The sequence below is a fragment of the Miniopterus schreibersii genome (assembly GCF_964146895.1).
Source record: "Miniopterus schreibersii genome assembly, chromosome: 7".
NCBI lineage: Eukaryota > Metazoa > Chordata > Mammalia > Chiroptera > Miniopteridae > Miniopterus > Miniopterus schreibersii.
The window spans coordinates 77,950,434-77,976,330 of record NC_138108.1 but is presented as its reverse complement, the minus strand read 5'-3'; the positions used below and the strand labels follow the sequence as shown (position 1 = coordinate 77,976,330).

At 40.4% G+C, this 25,897-nt stretch overlaps 1 protein-coding gene across 5 annotated transcripts in view; it reads left to right on the top strand.

Annotated features, from left to right (window-relative positions):
* The first annotated feature begins 2,125 nt into the window (after window positions 1-2,125).
* Window positions 2,126-25,897, top strand: part of CLASP1 (cytoplasmic linker associated protein 1) — a 267,208-nt gene continuing 243,436 nt past the window's right edge. For 4 of the 5 annotated variants that reach the window (XM_081143238.1, XM_081143235.1, XM_081143239.1 and 1 more), the window contains exon 1: window positions 2,126-2,217. The gene's annotated coding sequence lies outside the window, so the exon portion shown is untranslated. Of the gene's footprint in view, window positions 2,218-7,723; window positions 7,792-25,897 lie in introns of those variants that run through there. The other variant, XM_081143237.1, reaches the window with a different exon arrangement.

Genomic DNA, 25,897 nt, shown 5'->3' with positions numbered 1-25,897 from the left:
CTCTCAGCCCATCTGTAACCCCAAACCTTAATTTTTGCACCTACAAAATGTGGTAAATAACAACTGGCTCATGTTTACCTTGATGGATTTAATGATATATCAATAATTTATCTAAAGTGGTAGTTAATGTATGGCATACCTTAAACCCCCATAAATACTTTATATAGATGGAGTATGTATTAAGCGTCCACTGTCAGTGTCACTTCCTAAAACAGTTCTTTCACCATGTTACTACCCCAAGTGGAGGACCTGAAACAGTAGATTTCTCCACTTGGCTTCAAAATCTTCCCCATCCTATTGAGAGCAAAAGGTATCACTGCCATGTTCCTAGTAGCGTTACTCACAACAGCCAAAAGGGGTAAGTAACCCAAGTGTCCATCATGGTATATACATACAACGGACCACAGGGTGTCCCCAAAAAAGGTATACACACACTTTGAATAATTACAAAGTGCTTGCTGAAATACATTTTACTTTCAAAATTGAGCTATCAGCTGTTAAACGTGCATATACATTTTATTTTATTTTTTTGGGACACCCTGTATTCTTCAGCCTTAAAATAAGGAAATTCTGATGCATGGCACAACGTGGATGAATCTTAAAGACGTTATACCAGGTGAAATACGTCTGTAGTATTCCACTCACACGAAGCACTGGAGCAGTCAAATTTATGCACAGAAAGTAGAACGGTGGTTGCCAGGAGCTGCGGAAAGGGGAATAGGTATAGAAATCCAGTTTTGTAAGAGGTGATGCTGCACCGCACTGTAAATACCCTTAACTCGGCAGTACACTTAAGAATGGTTAAGACAGTCAACTTTATGCTGTTTATTTACACTTAGAATGTTTACCCCCGTCCCATTCACCAGCCCTTCCCTTCCGCCCTGCACACGTGCACTCTGCCGGTCAGTGCGCGCTCGCCACCCGGCGCAGCCACGCTCCCGGCCGCTGCCCGCGGCCCTGCTTCTCCCGAAGGCTTTCTCCACACCTGTCCACTTGCAAAAGGCCGCTCGTGCCTTCGCCCTAAAGACTTCGTCTCTTCTAGAGTCCAGGAATCCAGTTCCCCGCGCCGTCCCAATTTCTACGGATCACGGCCTCTCCCTTTCTGCACTATACAGAGGCGCCTGCCCGCGGCCTCACTGTCGGAGCTTCGCCCCTCCAGCCACCACGCCGACGCCGAGGGTGGGCTGCACCCGCCCGCCGCCCGCACAGCCCCGCAGCGCGGAGCGCCAGGGCTGCCGGCGCGCCCTCGACGCGCGGGGCTCCGGGGTGCGGGCGCAGCTCACACTCCTACGCGATCCCCACGGCGCGGTGTGTAACCGCAAGGTTTACAGTGTTAAAATGCCGGCGGGCGCCGGGTCTTCACGAGGCAAAAATGTGGGTGGTCAGGGTCCTTCAGTGCAGCCTTATAACCCGCGCTACGCTCTGGCCTCTGAAGCACTTTCCCGCACAGTGCCACCAGAGCTGCGGCGTCGGAGACGCTCCGGTGGAAAGAGCTCGTTCCAAGTCTCCCAGGCCTCCACCCGGCAGGCCTCGCTCCAGAAAGGTCAGAGAACCGTTAAGAAGTTGTGCTTCCGGCGCAGGGGCCGGCGCCTACTCAGGAGGGGAAAGGGCCGCCCGGTACGGAGAGCCGCAGGGAGCAATCTCCTCCGTCCCGGGCGCCCGCCGGCGGGCCAGCTGCGCGTCAGCCGGACGTGAGACGGCCGTTTCCCTCAGGTATTCGTCTGCAGGCGGGCGGCTTCTACACCGGCTTCTCCTGAGCTCTATTCGCCACACTCCCTGCTCCCCGGTGCCCTCCTGCCCGGCCGCTCAGGTGACCCTCCACGTCTAGCCCGAGTTCTGTTGCAAGTTCCCAAGGGGCCCAACAGCCCCCGCGCCGCGACCCCCTCAGAGAGCCTTGACGCTACGGGTCCCCGTCAGGGTCAGCCGACGTCCTCGAGGAGGGAGCGCTCCTGGAATTCGCCGCTCCCGACGCCTGCGCGGGGCGTGACCATAGAGAAGCAGCCGCCTCTCTGGTCTCGGTTTACACTCTCTATGGTCCAGCGGGGTCGGTGGCGGTAAGGGGAAAAAAGGGAGAGCGCCCTGCGCAGGCGCGCTCGGCTTTTTTTTTTTTTTTTTTTTTTTTTTTAATCCCCGCACCAAGCACTTAACCTCATTAGGGTGGAGGAGAAGGCGTCGGCGATCTGGTGGGGCGGCGGCAACTCGGGCGAGTAACGCGGCGTAAGTATGCGGTCAGGGCGAGGAGCGGTGGACCCCAGCCCTCCGGGGCCCTGCCCCTCCCCGCGGCGGAGGGCGCCGGGACCGGGTGGGGGCGAGGTCCAGCCTTGTCATCGGCTCTGGGGTGCACTCTGGGGGGAGGGGGCGGCCCTGGGTGGGAGCGGGGCGCGGAGCGGGCTGGGAGTAAGGTTTTTCCTGCCCGGGTCGCGGGCCCCGGGCTGCTTTCAGGGGTGGGGGCGGCGGCTGTGAGGTCAGCCTCGCTTTGTGTGCCCCGTCTCCTTTCCTCTCCCAGACCCCACCCTGGCCAGAGCCGGCCGCGCGGGTGGGAGAGGCCGGCGGAGCCGAGTCGCGTTGGAAAAGCGCCGGAACTGCGAGGGGAGGGGCGCGGAGAGGAGCCCACCGCGGCCGGTCGGCGAGTGGTGGGTGCGGAGGGAGCCCCGGGCAGGGGCGCGGGGCGCGGGCGGCGGCCGCGCTCGGCCGGGCAGACAAAAGCTAGCGCGCCGCCGGGAGGGATGCGGAGGGTCCCGCGGTCCCCGGGCCCCGCAGAGCCGCCGCCGGGAGCTGGGCAGGCGGGCGAGCGCCGAGTTACGCCTTGTGCAGCCGCCTCAACTTGCCTTTGTTGTTCCCTGGTACTGGCAGAGGCGCTCTGACGAGGAGTGGGATCTTGCGCCTTAGCCTGGTTGGGTACAATGGAGCTAATCGAATTTTGCTTTCCATTCTCCGAACCCCTGGGTTGGGTATGGGGTTTTGCAGAGTCTTAACTTACTATAGAATGTTTAAAAATAGTTGTTTTTTTCTAAAATTAAAACAAAAAATAGGGGGAGCCTTAAAAGCATGTTTTGTTGCATGTGGGTGAGTTCCTCTGTGTTGGGTTCGTTCATTAAACACTGACCATTCGCGGAGCCCGTGAGCTCTTTATACACAATACTTTAATTTGTAGATGTGGCAATGAGAGCTTCAGATTCTCTAGTCCTTTGGGAGGCAGTGGTGCAGAAGCGTCAGAGGGAGAAACAGTTGCCTGCTGCCATGTGCTTGCACCGTCTGCCGGTGCCACAGTCTGGTATAAGTTCTGGCTTTAAAAGTTGTTTCTATTACTATCACTGTTGTTATTTGTGACATACATTGAGCGCTTGGTATGAGGAATCCTGGACAGTGGGCCCCTTTTGCTCATCAAGGGAGTGGGAGAGTAGTAATTGATGCACACAGACCATATAAATAAAAATAACACCATGATGTCCCAGAGTTTCTCCATATTATTTATCTTCTCCATTTGCTAGGAAAGATTTAAATTTTGGTGAGCTGTTTGCTTATTTATCTTTGTAAACTTGTGTAATTACCCTTTTTTTTTAGCAATTGTTATTCAAATCTTCCTTTCTGTAATTCATAGTTTATCAGCTAACATGTAGCATTGTTTTAGATTTTTAAAGTTTTAATCTTTGTTGAGGAGTTTTGAACCATAGTTTTATATTGTCTCAACTAAGTCAGAAATCCTTTGAATAGACTGTTGGTGGTGAAGGTGTCAAATACTGTATCTTCATGTTATAATCTAAGTGGTAAATAAAGAAAAAGCCTTTGCTAAACTTACATTTTAGTGTTAGAACTGACAACCCAGGTCTCCTAGTTTGTCAGGATTTTGGCTACAGAGTCAACTGTGAAAGAACAAAAATCTGAAACTTGGTGTGTTGTGCTTCAGTAAGTACTGTGATAGAATCTCTTCAGTGTAGTTCAGATGATGGGAACTTGCTTTTTATAGAGCAAGATTTCAGATCCTTAAAATAGTTCAACAGGGATGCTGAGAAATGATTGGCTAGAAGAACATTAAGTTTATTGTTCACATGTGTTATATTTTGTTCACTGGTTTTGGATTTAGATATTTTGCTTCAGTCTTTTGTTAATTCTATTTTTTTTCTGTTTTAAAAAAATATGTTTTTATTGATTTCAGAGAGAGGAAGAGAGAGGGAGAGAGATAAAAACATCAGTGATGAGAGAGAATCATTGATCGGCCGCCTCCTGCATGTCCCCTACTGGGGATGGAGCTGGAAACCTGGGCATGTGCCCTGACCAGGAATCGAATGGCGTCCTCTGGTTCATGGGTCGATGCTCAACCACTGAACCACACTGGCCCGGCTGTTAATTCCATTTTCTTAAGTGACTCAGTCTCATGAGTGAGATAGTTTATTATATCTGAGACTTAAATTTGTTTTTTGAGACTCCATATAGTCTTAACAGTCTTCTACTTAAAGTCATAGTTTTTAGATAATACATTTTATTTTGTGGTACTGTTAGTAAATATTATAACCGTTGAAGGGATTATAAATATTAGACTTAGAACTGAGTTATTAAAACTGTCAGTTTATTTTAATAACTTCAAGTCTGGTTGTCATATTGAATAGTGGAAAGAGGAGACAGTAGTGGAAAGTAACAGATGTTTAAAAACAGTCATCTAAAAGATTTCCTAGAAAACATGAGAAGGATCTATTCTTTAAAAAAAAAACAACAAAAAAACTAAGTGAAGAAAAAACCATTGATGAAATAGTTTTTGGTTTGTAAAATGTAATTTAAGAAATTAATTTAACTTTTTTTACCCAGTGCAATCAGGGTAACATCCATAAGATGTATGTGTCACTAAATGATCTCTAAAGGCCGTATCGTTCACTCCAGAATTTACTGATTATTTCACCACCCCAGGGTTTCTCTTCTCCTTTATGCTCAGATCGTTACTGCCATAGTGAATGCTTTACCTCCCCAGATTCTATGGCAGTACTTAGATTCTGTGGCAGTCCCAGTCTACATTTCCTCGTGGATTTCCTAAAGACCTAGCTCAAATGGCAACATTTATTCCTCTACATTTTGGTTGTCTTTCTTCCTTTTTTTGCCTGGAAGTTGCCGCTCCTTGCTGTTTCTTATGGTATGTATTTATACCCCCCTTCTTGGAAGATCACTCCCATGCATTTACTCTTGTTTGGAACCTTGAGGGCCCTCCGAGTTTGTAGAACACTTTGTGCTATCCTCTTTTGCCTACTTACTCTTGGGGCTCGTGTAACTAGTCACTGTATAATGTGTGAAAGAATAAATCAGTAACTTAGAATAACAGAATTTGAGCCTTGGAAAAGTTCTTAGAGGTCCCGGTAGTCCAATATCCTACCTTCGGTCTACTATAGTCTGATCTTCAGCTCAAACTACAGACATACTTCATTTACTGGACAGGTCTTGGTTGCTAGAAAGGTATTTAGACTGTACCACATTCTCCCCGTCTTGTTGATTTTAGTCATACCCCCTGAAGCAAAATAAGTTAATAAGTCTGTTTCTTCTCCACATAATAGCTTTTTCATTTCCTAGACGGTCATTAGACCTTCTCTAGATTTTTTTTTTTTTAAAATACCTTTATTGATTTCAGAGAGAGGAAGGTAGAGGGAGAGAGATAGAAACATCAGTGATGAGTCACTGATCGATCGGCTGCCTCCTGCATGCCCCCTACTGGGGATCTAACCCGAGACCCCAGCATGTGCCCTGACTGGGAATCAGACCCTGATCTCCTGGGTCATAGGTCGATGCTTAACTGCTGAGCCACGATGGCCTGGCAGGCCTTCACTAGATTTATTGATTAATTCATTTGTTAAACCCTTTCTTTAATTAGGCACCAGATACATGAGGGTACAGTTGAAGACATCCATGGCCCTCACACTTCAGAACTCACAGTCTAGGGCAGACACAAAATGTTAGGAATTGATGCCAGTTGTGCTGGAAGTATGTAAATCCTTCCTGGTTTAGTATGATTTCAGCATGCTTTCTTTAGGCAGTTCTGTCAGTGTCCTTTAAATGCAATATTTGAAATAAAACAATTTGATGTGACCTGACTAGCATCTACAGCTATTGTGTTAGGTTAGGGAACTGTATCAACCATTTTCAAACTTTGTGCAGTCTGGCTCTGCTACTTACTAGCTCTGTGCCATTGTGCCATGGGCTAGTTAAATCATCTCTTTGTATTTTAATATTTCCATCTATAAAATGAGGGTGAAGGGGGGATGGCCTTAATAGGAGTGCCTACTTTTAGGGTTGTAAGGATTAAATGTAAAAGTGCTAAGAGTAGTGACTGGCATATAATAAATGGATTAATACACAACATGTACAGTTGATACTAATAATAATGTAATACTAGTAGTGGTAATCAAATCACTAGAATCAGTTGGGGAGCTTGTTAAAATATAAATGGCCAGGCCTTATTTATTTATTCCTGTCTACCTAGAGATTTGGTCAGTTAAATCCAAATGGAGCCTGGGCAGCCACAGTTTTAACAATTCCCAGGTGATTCTTAAAATCCCCAAAGTTTGAGAACCCTACACTCTATATTAATATTGTCAGTGATTGCATTGGCTTTTACAAATGTAAAAACTTACCAAGTAATAGGTGAATAGATCTTCCTAAAAGATTCGAATAAGTGCAGATAAAGCGAAATGCATGGCCCTAGATCCCAGGCCCCTCGGGAAACGTTATCCACTTATCAGTTTGGAACTTACCCTTCTAAACGTTGTCACTCCTTTTTGAAGCTACGTAGAAATGAATGTCTTTGTAATAATGGCCAGATTTAAGGGAAAAAGTTTTTTCAGAGTACTTTTATATTCATAATCTTATTTGTTCCCTTCCAAGCCTGTGAGGTAAGTAGGGGAGATATCATTCTGTCAATTTACAGATGAGAAACCAAGACCTGCAAGTTATATCCCAGTACATGAGAGAGCCAGTTGAGAACTGAGCCATCTATTTCTCAGCTTAATGTTCTTTTCATGCGCACTGGCTCTTAGCTACCTAATTTTGTTGGCTTATATTGAAGTTGTGGTTCATGAAGTCCTCTCATCTTTTTGCCATGTGAATAGCTGCCAGACCAGATCTCCTCCTCTTTTAGTGTGTTTATACTTGCTTAAAAAAAAAAAAAGTGAAATCAAGGTTTAGTAGCTACATATATGTGTTAAGATTTATCTTTCTGTGGGGGGAAAAAATCTAGAACTGGCCTTTTGGCCATCTGTTAGCCTGGCACGTTTCAGTGAGTTTATCTTTATTCAGGATGGCTGAGGTCAATGAGTCTACTTTCCACCTGCTTCTATAACTGTTGTTCAGTTAACTTGCCAAGCAGAATCAGTAAAATTTATTTATAGTCTTATTACAGTAATATAGTAATAATACCGAAAGTTCAGAGACCAGAGACGGAAAACCCACATGAGACCATTCTAACACAGCTATTATTTCTTAATGTATCACCCTTTGAGGCTGTCCACATATCCATACTTTGTAGGAAGTAATTTTAGGTCTTGCATGTTTTATGAATAGTTTCCATGTAATGATGGTAGTATACATCATTTTAATATTTAATAGTTTTGTCATATTTGAATTGATATGGCAAATTTTGTTAAACTGGGATCTTTGACATGGAGGTATCTTTTATTTTTTTTTATATTACATATACTACAACAGTGACTGTCTTTTTGAATATAGTTTGTTTTGTGTGTTTCCTCTAGGATAAATTCAAAGTGGGATTATTGGGTGATTTTTGATGCACAATGCCTGACCCAAAAGTTGTACCAGGTAATTTTCCTAGCAATCTAAGGACATACCAGTTTCACAAAATTTTTACTGACTTCTGGTAATATAATTTAAGTATATTTTTTGTTATTGTGAGGAGTGTGGAATGTACATAATTTTTATTTTTCACTTCTTAATTTTGTATTAATTTTTTAAAAGAATGAGCAATAATGACAGACTTTTATATGAACCAACTATATGCAATTTGGTTTTGGTTTTTTCAGTCCTCACCCAAAGATATTTTTCCATTGCTTTTCAGAGACAGTGGAAGGGAGGGAGGGAGAGAGCAACATCGATGTGGGAGAGACACATTGATTGGTTGCTTCCTGCACTTGCCCCAACCAGGGCTGGGGATTGAGCATGCAAATAAGGGTACGTGCCCTTGGCCAGAATTGAACCCAGGACCCTTCAGTCCACAGGCTGATGCTCTAAACACTAAGCCAAACTGGCCAGGGCAGCTATCTATATTAATTTTTATTGGATATTCTGTGCAGGTGATACTTCCTTGGTTTCCATTCCTGTCCTGCTTTACCAAAGATACTGCATTTCTAGATAGATGTGGAAGAAAATGCATCCTTTGCTTTGTGTGGCAGACTGGTCTATTTGTCAGTATCAGAATGTAAGCTAACATTTTTGTGGCCTACCTTCAAGTGTTTTTTTAAACAGTTATGCTCAAGGGCCCTACCTGAAATACAGGGTGGAGCAAAAGTAGATCTTCAGTTGTTTATATGGAAAATAATGCAATAATTAATAAATAATAATACAAAAATAAACTGTTTTGTGTACTCACAACTGTAAACCTACTTTTGCTCCACTCTCTATTTAGTAATCAGAATGTCTGGTGGAGGAAGTGAGGTATCGGCTTTTTTAACAAGTTTCCCAGGTGATTCGGAGGCCACCAGAGTTTGTGTGCTGCTTCAGGCCTACCTTTAGCTAATTTTCTGCTCATTTTCTTCAGAGTGTGTTTCCTGTGAGTAGAGGCAAACTCTTTGAAGGGTAGCTCAGACACGCTAACAGAGGCCTGTTGTATCGAGAATGAATTGTGGAGCAGTGCCCTTCCCAATGTAGAGTAGCTGGGTTCATTCTAGAACAATAAGCCAGTCTTTCCGAGAGTAGTTGAACTGCATAAAAGCAGCTCCTTCTCTGAAGTCTTCTCCTGATGCTGTTGGCTGCTGTGTTATTGAAGTTCTGGTAAGTCCTGCTGTTCAACGTCTTGATGGCACCATAGACCTATTGTTACGACAGCAATAGCCATCATAGACTGAACACCCAACATTTACCAGGCATAGCTTGAGTGCTATAGGTATACTTTTGCCAATTCTTCTAGGAACGTTCAAAGGCAGATGCTATTTTACTTTATAATGAGGGGAAGCTGAGGCTTAGAGAAGTTGAATAATTTGGTCATGGTCACACAGTTGCAAAGTAGACAGAGTTTGGCGTTCAGATTCTTCAGCTTCCTTTTCATTTATCTTTTTTTGCCCAGCATGAAAGGTCAGTGGGCTGCCTTGGGAGAAAGATTGTTCCCAGCATCCAGCAGCAACTGGAGGAAGAACGTAGAGATGCATGTTTCTCACTAGGGTTCCCATGAGGGTTAGATCAGGTGACGCACAGACCTTGCTAAACCTAAGTCCCTGATTTGAAATCTACCCTTGGATAATCCAAATCACTAAAGGCCTGATGTAAACTTTTTTATTTTTAATTTAATAGTTTATTGTAAAATATAACAAAATGTGCAGTTTACGCCATATTTAAGTATACAATTCAGTGGCATTGAGTATATTCACACTGTTGTGCAACCATCACAACAATCTACTTCGAAATCTTTTCCATCACTCCAAACAGAAACGTAACTATTAAGCAATAAATCCCCATTTGTTCCTCTCCCTCAGCCACTGGTAGCTCCTGATCTGCTTTCTGTCTCTGAATTTGCCTATTCTAGATATTTCATATAAGTGGAATCATATAATATCCTTTTGCCACTGGTTTATTTTTTTCACTTAACATAGTATTTTCAAGGTTCATGTTGTAGAATGTATCAGAATGTTACTCCTTTTTAATTGCTGAATAATATTCCTTTGTATGGATATACTATATTTTGTTAGTCCATCTGTTGATGGATATTGGAATATTTCCACTTTTTTACTGTTGTGAACAGTGCTGTGACGTACATTGGTTTACAAGTTTGTGTTTGAGTCTGTTTTCAATTCTTTTGGGTATATACCTAGGGGTAGACTTACTAGGTTGGGTAGTAATTCGTTGTTCAGCTTTTTGAGAAGCTGCCAAACTTTCCCACAGTGGCTGTATCATTTTATACCCAGCAACAACATATGGTTTCAGTTTCTGCACATTGTTGCCAACACTTGTTATTTTCTCTCTCTCTCTCTCTTTCTTTAAATTTAAAGCCATCCTAGTAGGTATGAAGTAGTATCTCATTGTGGTTTTGATTTGCATTACCCTAATGACTAAGTTGTTGAGCATCTTTTCATGTGTTTATTGGCCATTTGTATATCTTATTTAGAGAACTATCTGTTCAAGTTCTTTGCCCATTTTTAAATTGGACTGTGTGTCTTTGTTGTTGAGTTTTACAAGTTCTTAAATTTTCTGGATATTAAAGTCTTAACAGATACATGGTTTGCAAATACTTTGTTCCATTCTGTAGGTTGTCTTTTCACTTTCTTGATAATGTCCTTTGATAAACAAAATTTTTTAATTTTGATGAAGTCCAACCCATGTCTAAGAATCTATTGCCAAATCCAGGGTCATAAAGATTTATTCCTGTGTTCTTCTTAGAGTTTTATTGGTTAGCTCTTACATTTAGGTTGTTGATCCATTTTGAGTTAATTTTTGTATATGGTGTGATGTTGGGATCCAACTTCATTGTTTTGCATGTGGATATCCCGTTGTTCAGCACCATTTGTTGAAGACTGTTGTAAACTTTTTATTTACTTATTTTCTGTATCACTCACTGGCATTTATATTTTGCTTTGGGTTTTTGACTTTTCTACTTACCCTCGTCAGCAGTACCCCTCCTCTGCCCTGTCGTCTTTCTTTAAAGGAGAATACATGGATATTTTGAATTATTACAGCTTTGCTGTTTGACGTATGAGAGACACTAATAAATGTGAGTTTTTCTTTCATTTAATTTTGTGTTACTACTTTTAAGTTGTTTGTGTTCCCAAATAGATTACAAGGACCTTCAGGGTAGGGTGTGTATTATATTTGTTTTCCAATTTCCATCTCTCTCTTGTCCCCCCATCATTCTGCTGCCCAGTCTAGTACCATGCAAGTCATGTGCTTAACTTTTATTGACTGAATTGTGAAGCTAAAACATTATTTTGAGTTTGTACAATATACAATGTACAGATGATGTGTTATAGAATTGTACACCTGAAGCCTATGTAATTTTATTAAAAAAACAAAATATTATTTTGAGTTTGTGCAATGAATGTATATTATTTTTCTAACAAAAAATTAAAAATCATTAGAAAGTCTTTCTTTTGCCTAGAAATCCCAAATGTTAACTCGTGAAGAAATGTCTGATTTTTCTCTCTGGATCTGTATTGTCAGATTTTTTTCCGTCACACTTTAATGTTCAGTAGGGTCTAATGGTACTTGTCCTAAGCAATTGCCCTTGAGAGTCCATTTTGTAATCTACCGTCCAGATGTCAGTGAAGGGAAGGCTCAGCTTGAAGGCTAGCCTTTGGTGTTTCATTTTCCAGTAGGTTTTACTTCTATGTAGGTATTTCTTAATATCTTGTTTTATAAACACTTTTATTATATGATATACTGGTTATCCATTCATTGCTTATTTTAGTAGATCATTGGTAATAGTAAAAACAAAGAAATATTATTTTATTTTCTAGTTCCAAGTAACATAACAATATCAGGCCAGAGCAAATCCAGTATTTCATTTTGAAAGACCTAGATACTATTATCAGTCCTCACATTGGGGAAAATGACAAAAGGACCTGAGTTAAAACTCTTGAAGAACTTTATAAGATACTGATATTCATCTTTCAAGGAAAATGTTCTGCCTAATGCTGATTGAATTTATCTACTGGTAGTGATTGGCCTGCCAAGTAGATTTCCTGTGGCTTTGACTGTATTTTAATGGAACATGATAGAAAAGCTTTTCATTTTCTCATTTTTTTCAGACTTGGAGTAGATTTGTAAGCTTTTCAAAGGAACATTTGTTTGGACACGGTAACAGTATTTAGATAAATTATATAGTAATGATTTTTAAGGAATCATGAAAGAATGACTAAGCTCTGGAAGGCAAGGAACACCTCATAGTCATTTGATTGCTAGACCTCTTAGGGTAGAATGTGGTGAGTGGAAGGGATGGAGAAAGGCTGTACATAAAGTTAATAAGAAATGGACCCAAAACACAGAGCCTTTAAGAAAACTGCTGCCATTTAAATAAGAGTTATTTGAGAGTATATCCTGGGAAGACAGAAGAAGAAAGGGCTCCTAATCTGTGGGTGGGAGAGAGATGTGCCCCCTTTCTATTTTGACCTGAAGGATATAAGGCCCTGAACCATGTACACACTCAATTGGTTGGCCACACTCGGGTCTGTCTGTTGCCTTCTTTATGAGAGCTGTGTTGGCTGGGGACCTACCTTGTGACCATGGGACAAGGAGCCGACTCTTGGCCCTTTTAATGCCATGGTCTAATTTTGTGAAGTAGCCACAGACAAGAGCCAAGAAAGCACTACTTTTGCTGAGAGAAGGCTGTTTGAAACTAACATCTTGCAGAGAACCCTAGGTCTTGGCAAAATCAGGACTCATAAAAGTTTTCAGATCTTTACTTGAATCATCAGGTGATCAGTGATTTAATTTTGTGATTTTTGGCATGGGAGTTAGACATTGTTCTTTTGGGAAACTTGTTGCTATTGAGATTGCTCTGGATAGTGATGGCATTATATGTGTTATTGGCTGTAAATTTTTTTTTTAAAGATACCTAGTGGGGGGAGAAAGATACCTAAGGGCACTGACGGTGTGGTGCAGTTGTTTGGAGTGTTCTCCCATATACAAAAAGGTTGTGTGTTTGATTCCCGGTCAGGGCACATAAGTAGGCTGTGGGTTCAGTCCCTGATCGGGATGTGTATAGGAGGCAATTGATTGATATTTCTCTCTCCCCTTCTCTCTCTCTCCCCCTCTTCCTCTCTCTAAACATGTCCTCGGGTGAGGATTGAAAAAAAAAGATACCTAGGGGATATTCCTATGTCCCTTTTTATTATGAGCAGGTTTGAATCTGTTGTTGTCGTATATGAAGATTCTTTTCATCTAGTTTAAGCTACTTAGAAAGGAGAAGAGCTGTTAGTTAAATGCATTAATTTTTTTAAAATGTAAAATATTTTTGAACAGGTAATACATACACATGATTTAAATTTTAAGGTTTCCTCCTATTGTATCTGCCATCTACTCAGTTCCTTTTCCTGTAGACTCCAATGTTATTAATTACATGTATTAAAAAATGCATATATTATACATACCTATCTTACCCCTGCCCCATTTTTGAACAGGTGGTAGCCTATTACAGAGTACCCTGCATTTTCCTTTTGTACTTACGGTATCTTGGAAATCATTTTATGTCAGTACTTAAAGCTTTCCTTGTTGTTGTTTTCAATGAAGAGTCTGGCTGAATAGTATGCCATTGTATGACATACCGTAATTTACTTAGCCCTCTATTGAGGAACATTTAGTTTTTTTCTAGTCTTTTGCGCTTATAAACAATGCTACAAAGAATAATTCTATAATAATTTGTATTGCTCATGTATGAAAAAATAAATTCCCATAAGTTGGTAGTTTGGGTAAGAGTTATATGCCTTTAAAATTTTGAGAGATATTGCTAAATTATTCATCCTAGAGGTTTTAATAAAACCCAGCCTACAATATGAGAATCCTATAATTAATAAACTTAAAAATTTAGTGTTAACATTTTGGTAAACATTTTTTCATACTTTTTTAATTCATGAAGAATATAAGTGACTACTTTTATGAACAAAAATGGCATAAACATACTGTTTTCTAGTTAGCTTTTTTGACTAAATTGATTGTAGATATCTTTCCAGGTCTGTAAAGACATATTTTTACTATCATTCTTAATGACTGCAAGGTAAGCTATTTGGATGTACTGTAGTTTCTTTTCCAGTTCCTTGTTATTGAATATTTAGTGTTATTTTCACTAAAAAAATTTTCTGAACAGGTGCAAGGAACAACTTTATATATACACTGTAGCATACTTGAAAAATTATTTCCTTGGATAAATGTATAGATTTGGATTTGTTGGATTAAAAGATACTCTTAAAGGTTATTGATAGATGTTTCCAAATTGTTTTAGTTATGAAGTTTATTCTCATTAGAAGGGTATTAAAGTGTGTATTTCATTATATTCAATTACATTCTTTTTAATAAATATGTATCTTTATTGATTTCAGAGAGAGGAAAGGAGAGGGAGAGAGAGATAGAAACATCAATGATGAGAGAGTCGTCATTGATCAGCTGCCTCCTGCACGCCCCCAACTAGGAATCGCGCCTACAACCTGGGCATGTGCCCTGGCCGGGAATCGAACCTCGATCTCCTGGATCCTAGGTCGATGCTCAACTGCTGAACCACACCTGTCCAGGCTCAGTTGCATTCTTAAGCGATCTTTTTGTTTAAATGTATGACTAGAGTAGGGTTAGGTCCTTTGTTATTAAAAAAAAAACCATGTTAGTGTTGACGAATAAATGGACAGAAGCATATCGAGGCAGTCACGACTCAGTTTGGAAACTGAGCATCTGTATGCACAATTGTATAGACTAACAGTTGAGGCACAGATCTCTTTTTGTGCTTCTGTTTTGGAATTTTTTTCCTAAATCCATAAAGTAAGAATGTGAAGTGTCATTTTGGTAATAGCAGTCTTCTTTTATAGTTGATCTGAGAAATACAGCAGAATTTCCTGGCTGTTACGTGTACTGGTACAGATTTACTGTCTGCTTGAAAACAATTGAATGGGGGTGAGTGGTACAAGGATATGAACTCATCTTTTCAGTATTCTTCATCATTGCTCAGATGATGTTCTAAATTATTTCTCTCTGCCAGATCACTTGTATTGCATTGACAGGATTTGAAGCTAAACCTGGTAAGATCCAGTTTGGCAGTGAATGAATGAATCCCTTATCATTGAAGACTCTGTAACTGTGGAGGCTTTCCCAGTTATCTGATTCTGTGTCTTCAGTATGACTCTTTCTGGAGCAAGGTCTGGAAGCCAGGGAAATGATTTGAGGGTGAGAGACAGTAAGCAAAGCATGTGTTGTAATGCCACTGCACACCTCAGACAGTTGCCCACTGGTCCCCTTATATTTGTTCCACTATTATTGTCTTTCCTTGCTCTCTGCTTACTAAGGAGTCTTCAGAAAAGTCAATAGTCTTACAGGAAAGCACCTTGATGGCGTATTGGAATAGATTATTCACTTGTCTTTTTCTCCCCAGTGAACCAGGAGCTCATTCAAGACCATGCCTGGCAGGTTGGCTGCCACATTAGGTATTCAGTGAAACTCAGGAAACTAGTTCATTGACAAGATCCTCTCCACATCATGTATCTTTTCACTTTTTCTTCTTTCATTTTGGAATAATTACAGATTCACAAGAAGTTGCAAAAATAGTACAGAGAGCCCTGGCTGGTTTGGCTCAGTGGTTAGAGCATCAGTCTGTGGACTGAAGGGCCCTGGGTTCGATTTTGGCCAAGGGCATGTGCTTCAGTTGTAGGCTTGATGTTTTTCTCTCCCTCTTCCCATCCCTCCCTCTCCCTTCCCCCTCCCCTGTCCCTTCCCCCTCCCCTGTCCCTTCCCCCTCCCCTGTCCCTTCCCCCTCCCCTCCCCTCCCCTCCCCTCCCCTCCCCTCCCCTCCCCTCCCCTCCCCTCCCCTCCCCTCCCCTCCCCTCCCCTCCCCTCCCCTCCCCTCCCCTCCCCTCCCCTCCCTTTTTCTCCCTTCTACTCTCTCTGAAAAGCAATGGAAGAAATATCCTTGGGGTAGGATAAAAACAAAAATAGCTGAAGTGAAAGCCATATTTTAAACTGCTGTATTACTTCTTTATAGCTTCACTTTATTCAGTAACAGAAAAACTCTCTCTGCTTTTATATCCCGAGACGCCTTACATCTTCTGTCTTCACATTAAATAACCAGCACTTAATAGGGTTTTCTTTTTGTCAACTGGTTGTAACCTAGCTCCCTTGGGAAATTTGGGATGGTCATGTCAGCTGTCCTGCTATCAAGTGACATATCAAATGCTCTCCTTTATTCACCTAAGTCTGGTGATTTCATGTTCTAGAAACCTCTTAGAAAATCTTTTCTGTGAATATAGACAGTCTTTTCTGCTTACCTTCTGACAGGTATCACTCTTAGAAACCAACTCTTAAAATGGTGCTAGAAACTTTTTTATTTTTAAAGGGAAGACCTGATTTATATATATAAATGAAATAAGTAGTCAGTATAAAAAGTGCGGGAAAACATGAAAAATTTAAGATTTAGATAATTAACTATTTTTTTCCTTAAATGTGGTCTAGATGGTGACAAACTTTTATTTTTTATTTTTTAAAAGATTTTTTATTCTTTATTTTTGAGAGAGAGAGGAAGGGAGAGGAAGAGAGAGAGAGAAACATCAATGTGAGAATGAAACATCGATTGGCTGCCTCCTGCATGCCCCCCACTGGGGATTGAGCTCGTAACCTGGGCATGTGCCCCAACCAGGAATGGAACCAGCAACCTCTTGGTGTATGGTACGATGCCAAACCAACTGAGCCACACCAGCCGGGGCCCGACAAACACTTTTAAATCATTAAGGGACAGACATGCTATAGAACACTGCACTCAGTAGAGTACACATTGTTCTCAAGTGCATGTGCAACATTCCCTAGGATAGATCATGCGTTATACCATAAAACAGGACTCAACAAATTTAAAAGGTTGGGAATTATACAAAGTATGTTCTTTGACCACAATTTAATGAAATTAGATATCAGTAACTGGGAAATTTGGGAAACTTACAGATATGTGGAAATTAAACAATGTATTAAGCCACCAGTGGGTAAAGAGGAAATCACAAGAAAATTAGAAAATATTCTTAGGTGATTGGAAATGACAACGACCACCATACCATGGTGGTAAAGGTAGTTACTTTACTTAATCCCGCTTAAAAGTGGTAAAATAGTAAATCTTTGTGTGTTTTACACAATTAAATGAAAACTGCCACTCATTCAGTGTTCAACAATAAATGCTTATTGAGCACCTACTATGCTTCATGCAGGAAAAAAACCATACCATAACTTAGGGGAATTAGTAAAAACAGTGCTCAGGGAAATTTATAGGAGTAAACACTTATGTTAAAAAAGAAAGATCTTAAATCAATAACCATTTTAAGAAACTAGTAAGAAAAGAACAAACTAAACCAAAGGAGCAAGCAGGAGAAAGAAAATTAAAACTAGATGAGAAATAAATGACATAGAGAAAGTAGCAAAAATCAACAGACTAAAAATTGAAAAGATCAACAAAATTGACAAACCTTAACTTTGACCAAGAAAAACAGGAACAGGACTCAGATTAATACAATCAGGAATGAAAGAGGATTATAAGGTAATACTAGGAAGAATTATGACAACAAATTAGGTAACCTCAATGAAATTATGCATTCTTAGACACATTCCAGAAAGAAATAGGAAATCCAGGTAGACCAATAACAAGTAAAAAGATTAAATTAACAAAAAACACCCCACAAAGAAAAGCCCACGCTCAGATGACTTCACTGTTAGTGATTCTACCAAACCTACCAAATGCAAGTTCTTCACAATCTCTTTCAACATGAGGAGGAGGAAATGCTTCCCAGCTCATCCTCTGAGGTTATCCTTACTGTGTTTCCATAACCATATAAAGACATCACAAGCAAATTACAGATAGTATCCTTTATGAATATAGATGCAAAAAATTCTCAAAATACTAGCAAACTGAATCCAGTATCATATCAGGAATATACACTGATCAAGTAGGATTTATCCTAGGAACGCAAGCTTGATTTGATATCTGAAAATTCATGCAGTACACTATATTAATAGAATAAAAACCAAAAACCATATTCTCAATAGCTGTAGGAAAAGCATTTGACAAAGTCCAGTATCATTATATGATAAAAATACTCAACACATTTGGAATAGAAGGAAACTTTCTCAGTGTGTTAGAGGCCATCTGTGAAAACCCACAACTCATGTCATACTTTGGTGATAAAAGAATGAATACATTCTTCCCAAGATCAGGAACGAGACAAGGATGTTCTTTTATGACACTTCTGTTAACATTAGACTGGAAGTTCTAACTAGGGCAGTTCAGGCAAGAAAAAGAAAAGGCATCCAGGTTGGAAAAGAGGTAAAACAGTCTATTTGCAGATGACATAATCTTGTATAGAGAATATCCTAAGGAGTCCACTGTAAAGCTATTAGAGCTAGTAAATGCGGTCGGTAAAGTTGCAGGATATAAGATCAGCAAACAAAAATCACTTGTATTCTTATATACTTGCAATGAAAATGAAACATAAGAAAACAGTTCCATTTATAATAGCATCAAAAAGAATGAAAAACTTGGAGTAAAATTAAGAAATGTAAAACTGTGAAACATTGTTGAAGGAAATTAAAGATCTAAGTAAATGGAAAGAGATCCTCTGTTGAGGGATTAGATAACCTAATATCGTTAAGGTTGCAGTACTTCCTGAATTGATCTACAGATTCAACACACTCATTAAAATTTCAGCTGTTTTGCAGAAATTGACAAGTTGATCTTAAGATTCAAATGGAAATACAAGGGGCTTTGAATAACCAAAACAATCTTGAGAAAGAGCAGACTTGGAGGACTTTCGTAACTTACTGCAAAGTTAGAGTAATCAAGACAGTCTGGTATTGGCATAAGGATAGATGTGGATCAGTGGTGTAGAATGGAAGTCCAGAAATAAACCCTTACATTTATAGTCAGTTGGTTATCAACAAGAGTGCAAAGACATTTCAGTGGGGAAAGAATAGTCTTCAGCGATGGTGCTGGGACAAGTGGATGTCCATATGCAAAAGAATGAATTTTGGTACCCCCAATGTGGACACTGTCCTGGGGCATCCTCCTTCCCTTCTGTCGACTGCCCTGTACTTACTTGGCTCCTCTTTATTTATTGGGTAGGAGGAAGGGTGAGGGCATGGGCAGAAGAGATTTCTCCTATCCTGTGACCTGGAGGAGTCACAGTTACCATGATGAGTTCCTCTTCCCCTGTCTTGGGGGGTAGACTTAATAAAGAGAGAAACTGAGGGGAAAATAATGAATTTGGATACTCCCCTCCCCAATATATGTAAATTAACTCAGAATTAATCATAGACCTAAATGTACGATTTTTGATTTTTTGATTTTTGAGAAGTTTTATAAGAATTTTGAGCCCTGGCCAGTGTGGTTCAGTTGGTTGAGCGTCATCCCTTGCACAGAGAGGTTGCCGGTTCAATTCCTGGTGAGGGCGCATGCCTGGGTTGTGGGCTTGATCCCCAGTGGGGGAAATGTAGGAGGCAGCCAATCAATGTTTCTCTCTCCCTCTCCCTTCCTCTCTCTCCAAAATCAATAAAAACAAGCAAAAAAAGAATTTATTTGAGCCAAATTGACTACATGCTAGGGAGCAAGATCTCAAATGCTCCCTAGACCTAAATGTAAGATCTGAAACTATAAATAGAAGAAAACGGGTGTATTAAATCTTCATGACCTTGACTTAGGCAGTAGTTTGTTTACTTTTTAAAAAAAATATATATTGATTTCAGGGAGAGGAAAGGAGAGGGAGAGAGATAGAAACATCAGTGATGAGAGAGTCATTGATCGGCTGCCTCCTGCACTCCCCCGACTGGGGATTGAGCCCGCAACCCGGGCATGTGCCCTGACCCGGAATTGAACCCCAATCGCCTGGATCCTAGGTCGATGCTCAACCACTGAGCCATGCCCGGCTGGGCTACTTTTCTTTTTTATTGTGGTAAAATAGACAATGATTTCTTAGGTATAACATCTAAAACAGAAGCTAAAAAAATAAATAGGACTTCATCAAAATGTCACCATCACAAAAATGAGAACACACTCCAAAGAGTGAGGGAAAGTATTTGCAAATCATATATCTGATAAAGGACTTTTATTCAGAATATGTAAAAACTTTCAATCAACAATAAAAAGAAAACTCAATTACAAAATAAGCAAAGGATTTGATTAAATATTTCTACAAAGATGTCCAAGTGGCCAAAAAGTTGATGAAATGAAGCTCAGCATTCTTAGTCATTAGGAAATGCAAATCAAAATCACATGTGAAGGTGCCACTTCACACTCAATAGGATGGCAATAATAAAAAAGATGGCCCTGGCCTGTGTGGCTCAGTTAGTTGGGCGTACTCCCATGCATCGAAAAGTTGCTGGTTCGATTCCTGGTCAGGGCACATACCCAGGAATTAAATAGTGGTAATGGTTGCACAACTTAGTGAATACAATAAGAAAAGCTGAATATATAAACTTCAAAAAAGTAAATTGTATCTCAATGAAATGTTACTGAAAAGTCATGTAAGGAGTTGTACAGGTTTAGTGATCTGTTTTTATTAGTCTGGTGAACAAATGAAAAAATGCTGTTTGGTTGGGACTTTAAAACTATAAGTAAAGTTTTCTGAAAAATAGAAGTATTGCTAGATGCAGCGGAAATTTAAATCTCCTCTTTCTAGAAGAGCCAAATGTATTGGTCACATCCTATCTGATGAGTCGTCTTGCCCTAATAAGCTGATCTCTGCTGAGGTCTCTTTGTCTTCATGTAAGACCTGTCCATGGAAAGCTGTAACTTATAGTAAAAATATTATTGTCTCCTCTCTGGGCTAACTGCTTTGACACTATACAATTTGGTTGCTGATGCTGACGTCAGTCTTGTGTACATGTTAAATATTTTTGCCTTGGGAAAAGAAAGGTCAGCAGTGAATAAAAAAATGAGATCTCTTTCTTTTCAGTTAGTTTGGTCTTAAAGTTTATGAATGAATAAAATTGACGATATTAAATAACTACTTTTCTATTTTAAGACTTAAAATCTTTATCTCTTTTATTTTACAAAATATGAAAAGAAAAAGTAGGAGAGAAGCTCTTATAAACCTATTACTCAGAGGCTACATGTTAATGTTTTACATACTCTTTGTGTTTTCCTATAATTTTTTTTATGTCTTTATTGATTTTTAGAGAGAGATGAAGACAGAGAGAGAAACATTGGTGTGAGAGAGAAACATTGATTGATTGTCTCCCGTACGCACCTCGACTGGGCATTGAAGCTGCAACCTGGGCATATGCCCTCGCTGGGGAATTGAACGGTGACCTTTTGGTGCATGCATGGGACAGTGTTCATTCAACTGAGTCACACTGGCCAGGGCTCCTACAAATTTTTTCACATGTAATCTATGTTATATATATAATTTAATACAATTTCACATCCTCATTTGTTTAGTTAATTAACAGCTTTATTACAGGTTTTAAAAATTTTTTTTCAAATACACTTAAGCTTTATCATTTTTTTAAATTAAGTTAAAAAATATTTTGGTTTTTTAAATTTTAGTGGACAATTTTAATAGAAAAGTAAAGAGAACAGTAGCACAAACCCCATGTACCCACCGCTGAGCTTCAGCAGTTCCGAATGCACGTCCATCCTCTCATCTGTGAGGAAGTTTTGAGGAGTAAAAGAAAGCTCTTATCCATTATTAAAACCTGCTGCAGGAGAAGAAAATAAAATTAAAACTATGTTCTACTTTTACAGTTCACATTTAGAAAAAAAAAATCTAAAAATATCAGAAAGATTAAAAAAGTTCATTAAAATACTAGTGAAGGCAAGTATTAAATCGTTGGAATTGACTTATCCGGCACCTGTGCAGTATTTTCCCCTAATATTTTCTTTTCTTTTTTTAAAAAATATATCTTTATTGATTTCAGAGAGAGGAAAGGAGAGGGAGAGAGAGAGATAGAAACATCAATGATGAGAAAGTCATTGATCGAGCCCGCAACCCGGGCATGTGCCCTGATCAGGAATCGAACCCCGATCGCCTGGATCCTAGGTCGACGCTCAACCACTGAGCCACGCCTGGCCAGGCCCCCTATTATTTTCTTATTTGTACACTAAGGTGGAGGTGCTGTTATTTGTTTTTTTAACCCTTATTTGTCTTTACCAGCTTGTAGTTTTTTTTCTTGTTTTTTAAATTTATTTTTCACTTATAGTTGACATGCAGTATTATATTACTTTTAGGTGGGCAACATGGTGGTTAGACACTGATATAGCTTATGAAGTGCTCACCCTGATCAGTCTAGTCCCCGTCTAACACCAAACACAGTTGTTTCAGTATTACTCACTATATCCCTATGCTGTACTTTACATCACTGTGACTGTTTTTATAACTGGCAATTTGTATTTCATCCCTTCCCCCCTTTTTTTTTATCAGCTTGTAGTTTGTCACAACATATTTTATGAAAGTATCTAATCCACTGCTGACATCTTCTTAGGCATTTAAGACCTTGTTTTGTAGGTTGTACACTATATTCCATAATACTGAAAGAGAGATTTTCCTCCATTATGAAATGGTAGTACCTGGTTTTTTAGTAATACTTTCCTATTTGTAATGATAAAAATAACATATACATTATAGAAAAAAATTAGAAAATACAGAGAAGCACAAAAAAAAATCTGTAATCTTACCACCAGAAATTATCCCATGTTAATGATTTTTTTCTGTTTATATGACCTACCTTTTAATACAAGTGGTGAACTTTTTTTTTAATCATTTTTTTTGCATTTACATTATAGTTTTTTATTGTCATGACTTCACTATAGTTAATTATTGTTCACACTAGGGTGAGTGAAGGGAGAAGTTTATATATGAATATATGTATTTTTTTTGACTATGAGGGAACGTTTATTAGTGCTGGGGACAGTAAAACAAGAAAGGCCTTAGCATAGGAGAAGCAACAGGAAAGCCTAGGCTGGGCTACCCTAGCCCTCTGGGAAGTCAGAGAAAAGGGGACCTGGGGACAGGTTGAGGGGATTAGCCTGAAATTAGCCTGGGATGAGCTGTCAATGCCCATTGCTCCCTTGGTTGCAAGTCTCCTGTGTCTCCTAGAGTTTAGGAGATGCCTGTGGGGGAAGAAGAGGGGAAAGGGAATGGCAGGGCCTGCTCCCCAGAGGGAGAGTGCATGCTGCATGGGTCCTTTGTCTTTAGGCTTTTATCTCTGTCTTCCAGGCAGGAATCTTAGAGGAGGTCTCAGGGGAGGGTTTCCGCAGAATATTTGTCAGCTTTCTAGGTGTGCTTCAGGGTTGTGGTCTCTCCTGAATGATCAGTGTCCTGGCAGGGGGTCTTTAGTCATGGCAGCTGGTCCTGGCAAGCCCACCTGATTTTTGCTGCTTTTCTGGGTCTGAGGTGAAATACAACAGAGGCCTAGGTGTTAGTTCTAGGGAGGCGACCTGTATCTGCTGTAAATTGCTGTCACTTTGTTCAACTATCTGTCTCAGTTTCCCTATTCCAGTTGTCTTGGCTGACTGGCCTGTCTCATTCCCCGCTCAGAGGCTTCCATCCCTAAAATCTTCCTTAAAAGGGTGATGAGGGAGGATGGTTTGTCTTTAGTAACTGCTTCCTGCTGACTGTGGTCCCTACTTATATAGGGTATAGAAGTCTCTCCCTGCCTGATCTTGGGGACAAGGGAATGGGAACAGAGACTGGAACAGAGAGGCTGTTAGCTAATTCTTCCAAAGTAGGGATAGACTGGAATGGGGGAAATATTGTTAACTTTGAGTTTTCCCTCCTACTGCAAAATATTCTTGTGATCAACTGAAAAAACCCAGATTTAATGATCTTTCCAAGCTAAATAATAGTATTCCCACCCAGTCTCCTGATTCTTCAGTTCTGTTGACTTTTGCTGCTACATATGGACTGTTGGGTCTTGTCTCTGTTCCGTCTTTTTTGCTCTGTGCCTGACTGGTTATTTCCAGACTTTTTGAGCATAAGAACTCTTTTTAGTGTCTAGCATCACAGAGCTCTACATAAGTGGAATTCTTAGTATCCGTTAATTGAGAAAAGTTACCAAACTAAAAATAAGAATTTAGAAATTCTTTTTACATGATCTTTGCATTTAAAAATTCGTAACTGCATATACATACATTTGCAAATATGGATATGAATACTTCACGAATAATGCTAGGAGTGTGTGTGGAATACTTCTTAGCTATCCTTTTAATAACTCTACCCTCTTACCCCACGGGTAGGGGTCAGAGATAATTGGCCTGGAGATACAAATCTGGATGTCATCAGTTTATAGGCAGTTTTTAAATTGATGGAAATGAATGATGATCACTTTGGAGTGAGCAAAGTGAGAAGACAAGAGGCATTGAACTAAGCCCATCAGAGCTCTGGCAGAGGAGTGCATGTGGTTAAAGAAACTTGGTGCAGCCAGAGATGTAGCAGGAAGGTGTGGTGGTTTGTTTTTAGAGAAATCATAAATCTTTCAGAAGGAAGGGTTGGTCAGCTTTGGAATGCTGCTGAGAAGTGGAGTTAATGAAGTTCAGAAAAGTCTTCCTTAGATTTGCGAGCATGGGAGTCATTGGTGATTCTGACGGGAGCAGCTCCAGTAGAGCAGTGGCGTGGGAAGCCCTATGGCTGGGGCCGCTGGGGAACAGGAACTGCATCAGTGTGGTGAGTTGGTGTAGGCAGCTGTTTAAAGAAGGTTCACTGTTAATGGTGTCATTCATGAAAGGCATCTGGGCTCAAGAGAGGCCTTCTAAAGATGGGGATTTAGAGGAAGTTTATAAACTGCTGGGAATGAGCCAGTGGAGGAGAGCTTGCTGATGCCAGAGAGCAGACAATTGAAAAGTCAAATGTCTGAGGAAGAGAAAACGAGAGTGCTTTCCTGATATCACAGGAAAGAGAAAGATGCTGGTAGTTGTCCTGTTTTGGTGGTCGAAGACCTAAGTTGTCTGATATTGCCTAAGTTACAACCAAGTAGGTGGTTAGACTATCAGAGAGCTGATAGGATAGATAGGTGCTTGAGAAGATGGGAAAGTCACCTTGAAGGGCAAACAGACTTACTAGAGAACTTGAGTTGGAATGCTGGGTGTTGTGGAAAGCCTTTTTGAAGTTTGAGGTGTGTGTATGTGTGTCTGTGTTCTCTAGCCATGATCGACTGTTTTCTGCAGGCATGAGAAGGCAGCTGATTGTGTGTCAAGTTCATCAAGGCAGCTATTAGAGAGAAAATTGAAGTTTGTTTCAAGCTATTAACACCCCCATGGAATTTAATCCAGACTAAAAGGAAAGTGCAATTGGGAGGGAGTTTATGGAATTGAGGAGGTTGGGGCCCTGTGCTTGAACGAAAGAGCTAGAAGGATGGGCAGTTGTGGTGGGAACTGAGAGACAAGGAGAGGTCGCTGATGCCTGAGAGCAGGCAACTGAAAGATTAAAGGTCTGGGGAGGCAGAAAGGAGAGGGTGGTGTTGTCCACTTGGATGTTGTCCACTAAGGAAAGTGTACGTACATGGTGAAAGCCAGGGATGTACCTGCATGGATGCAGTTCCCCATTGACATTCCCTGCTGCATTTCCCCAGGCAGCGTTTTATATTCCTTTCTCTGCCATCTACACAGCACCTTCTGCAACCTTCTGGTTTAGGACTAGTCCTGATACTATTGCAACTGTTATGCATTTCTGTCTCTTCCTTTTTTCTAGACAATCACCTCCTCGAGGGCCTTGACCAAGTCTTACATTCTGTGACTTCTAGTAGTTAGCATGGCGTATACATAACTTGTCACATCCTAGGCACAGAGTAAATGTTCACTGAGTGTGCGTGAGCTTGAAAGTAATTGGGACTGTGGGAGGGAGGAGGAGAGGGAAAGAACTGAAGTAACAGGTAGAATAAGAACAGAGACTGCTGACAGGGCAAGGCAGTGCCTCTTTAAAATTTCAGACCATATTATAATTATAAAAATCATTACAATGCAAAAGTCTTATTGATAGAAACCTACCACTTTTGATTTAGTGTGAATAAATTCTGCTAATAAAGTATTATGCCTGTCTTTCTCCAT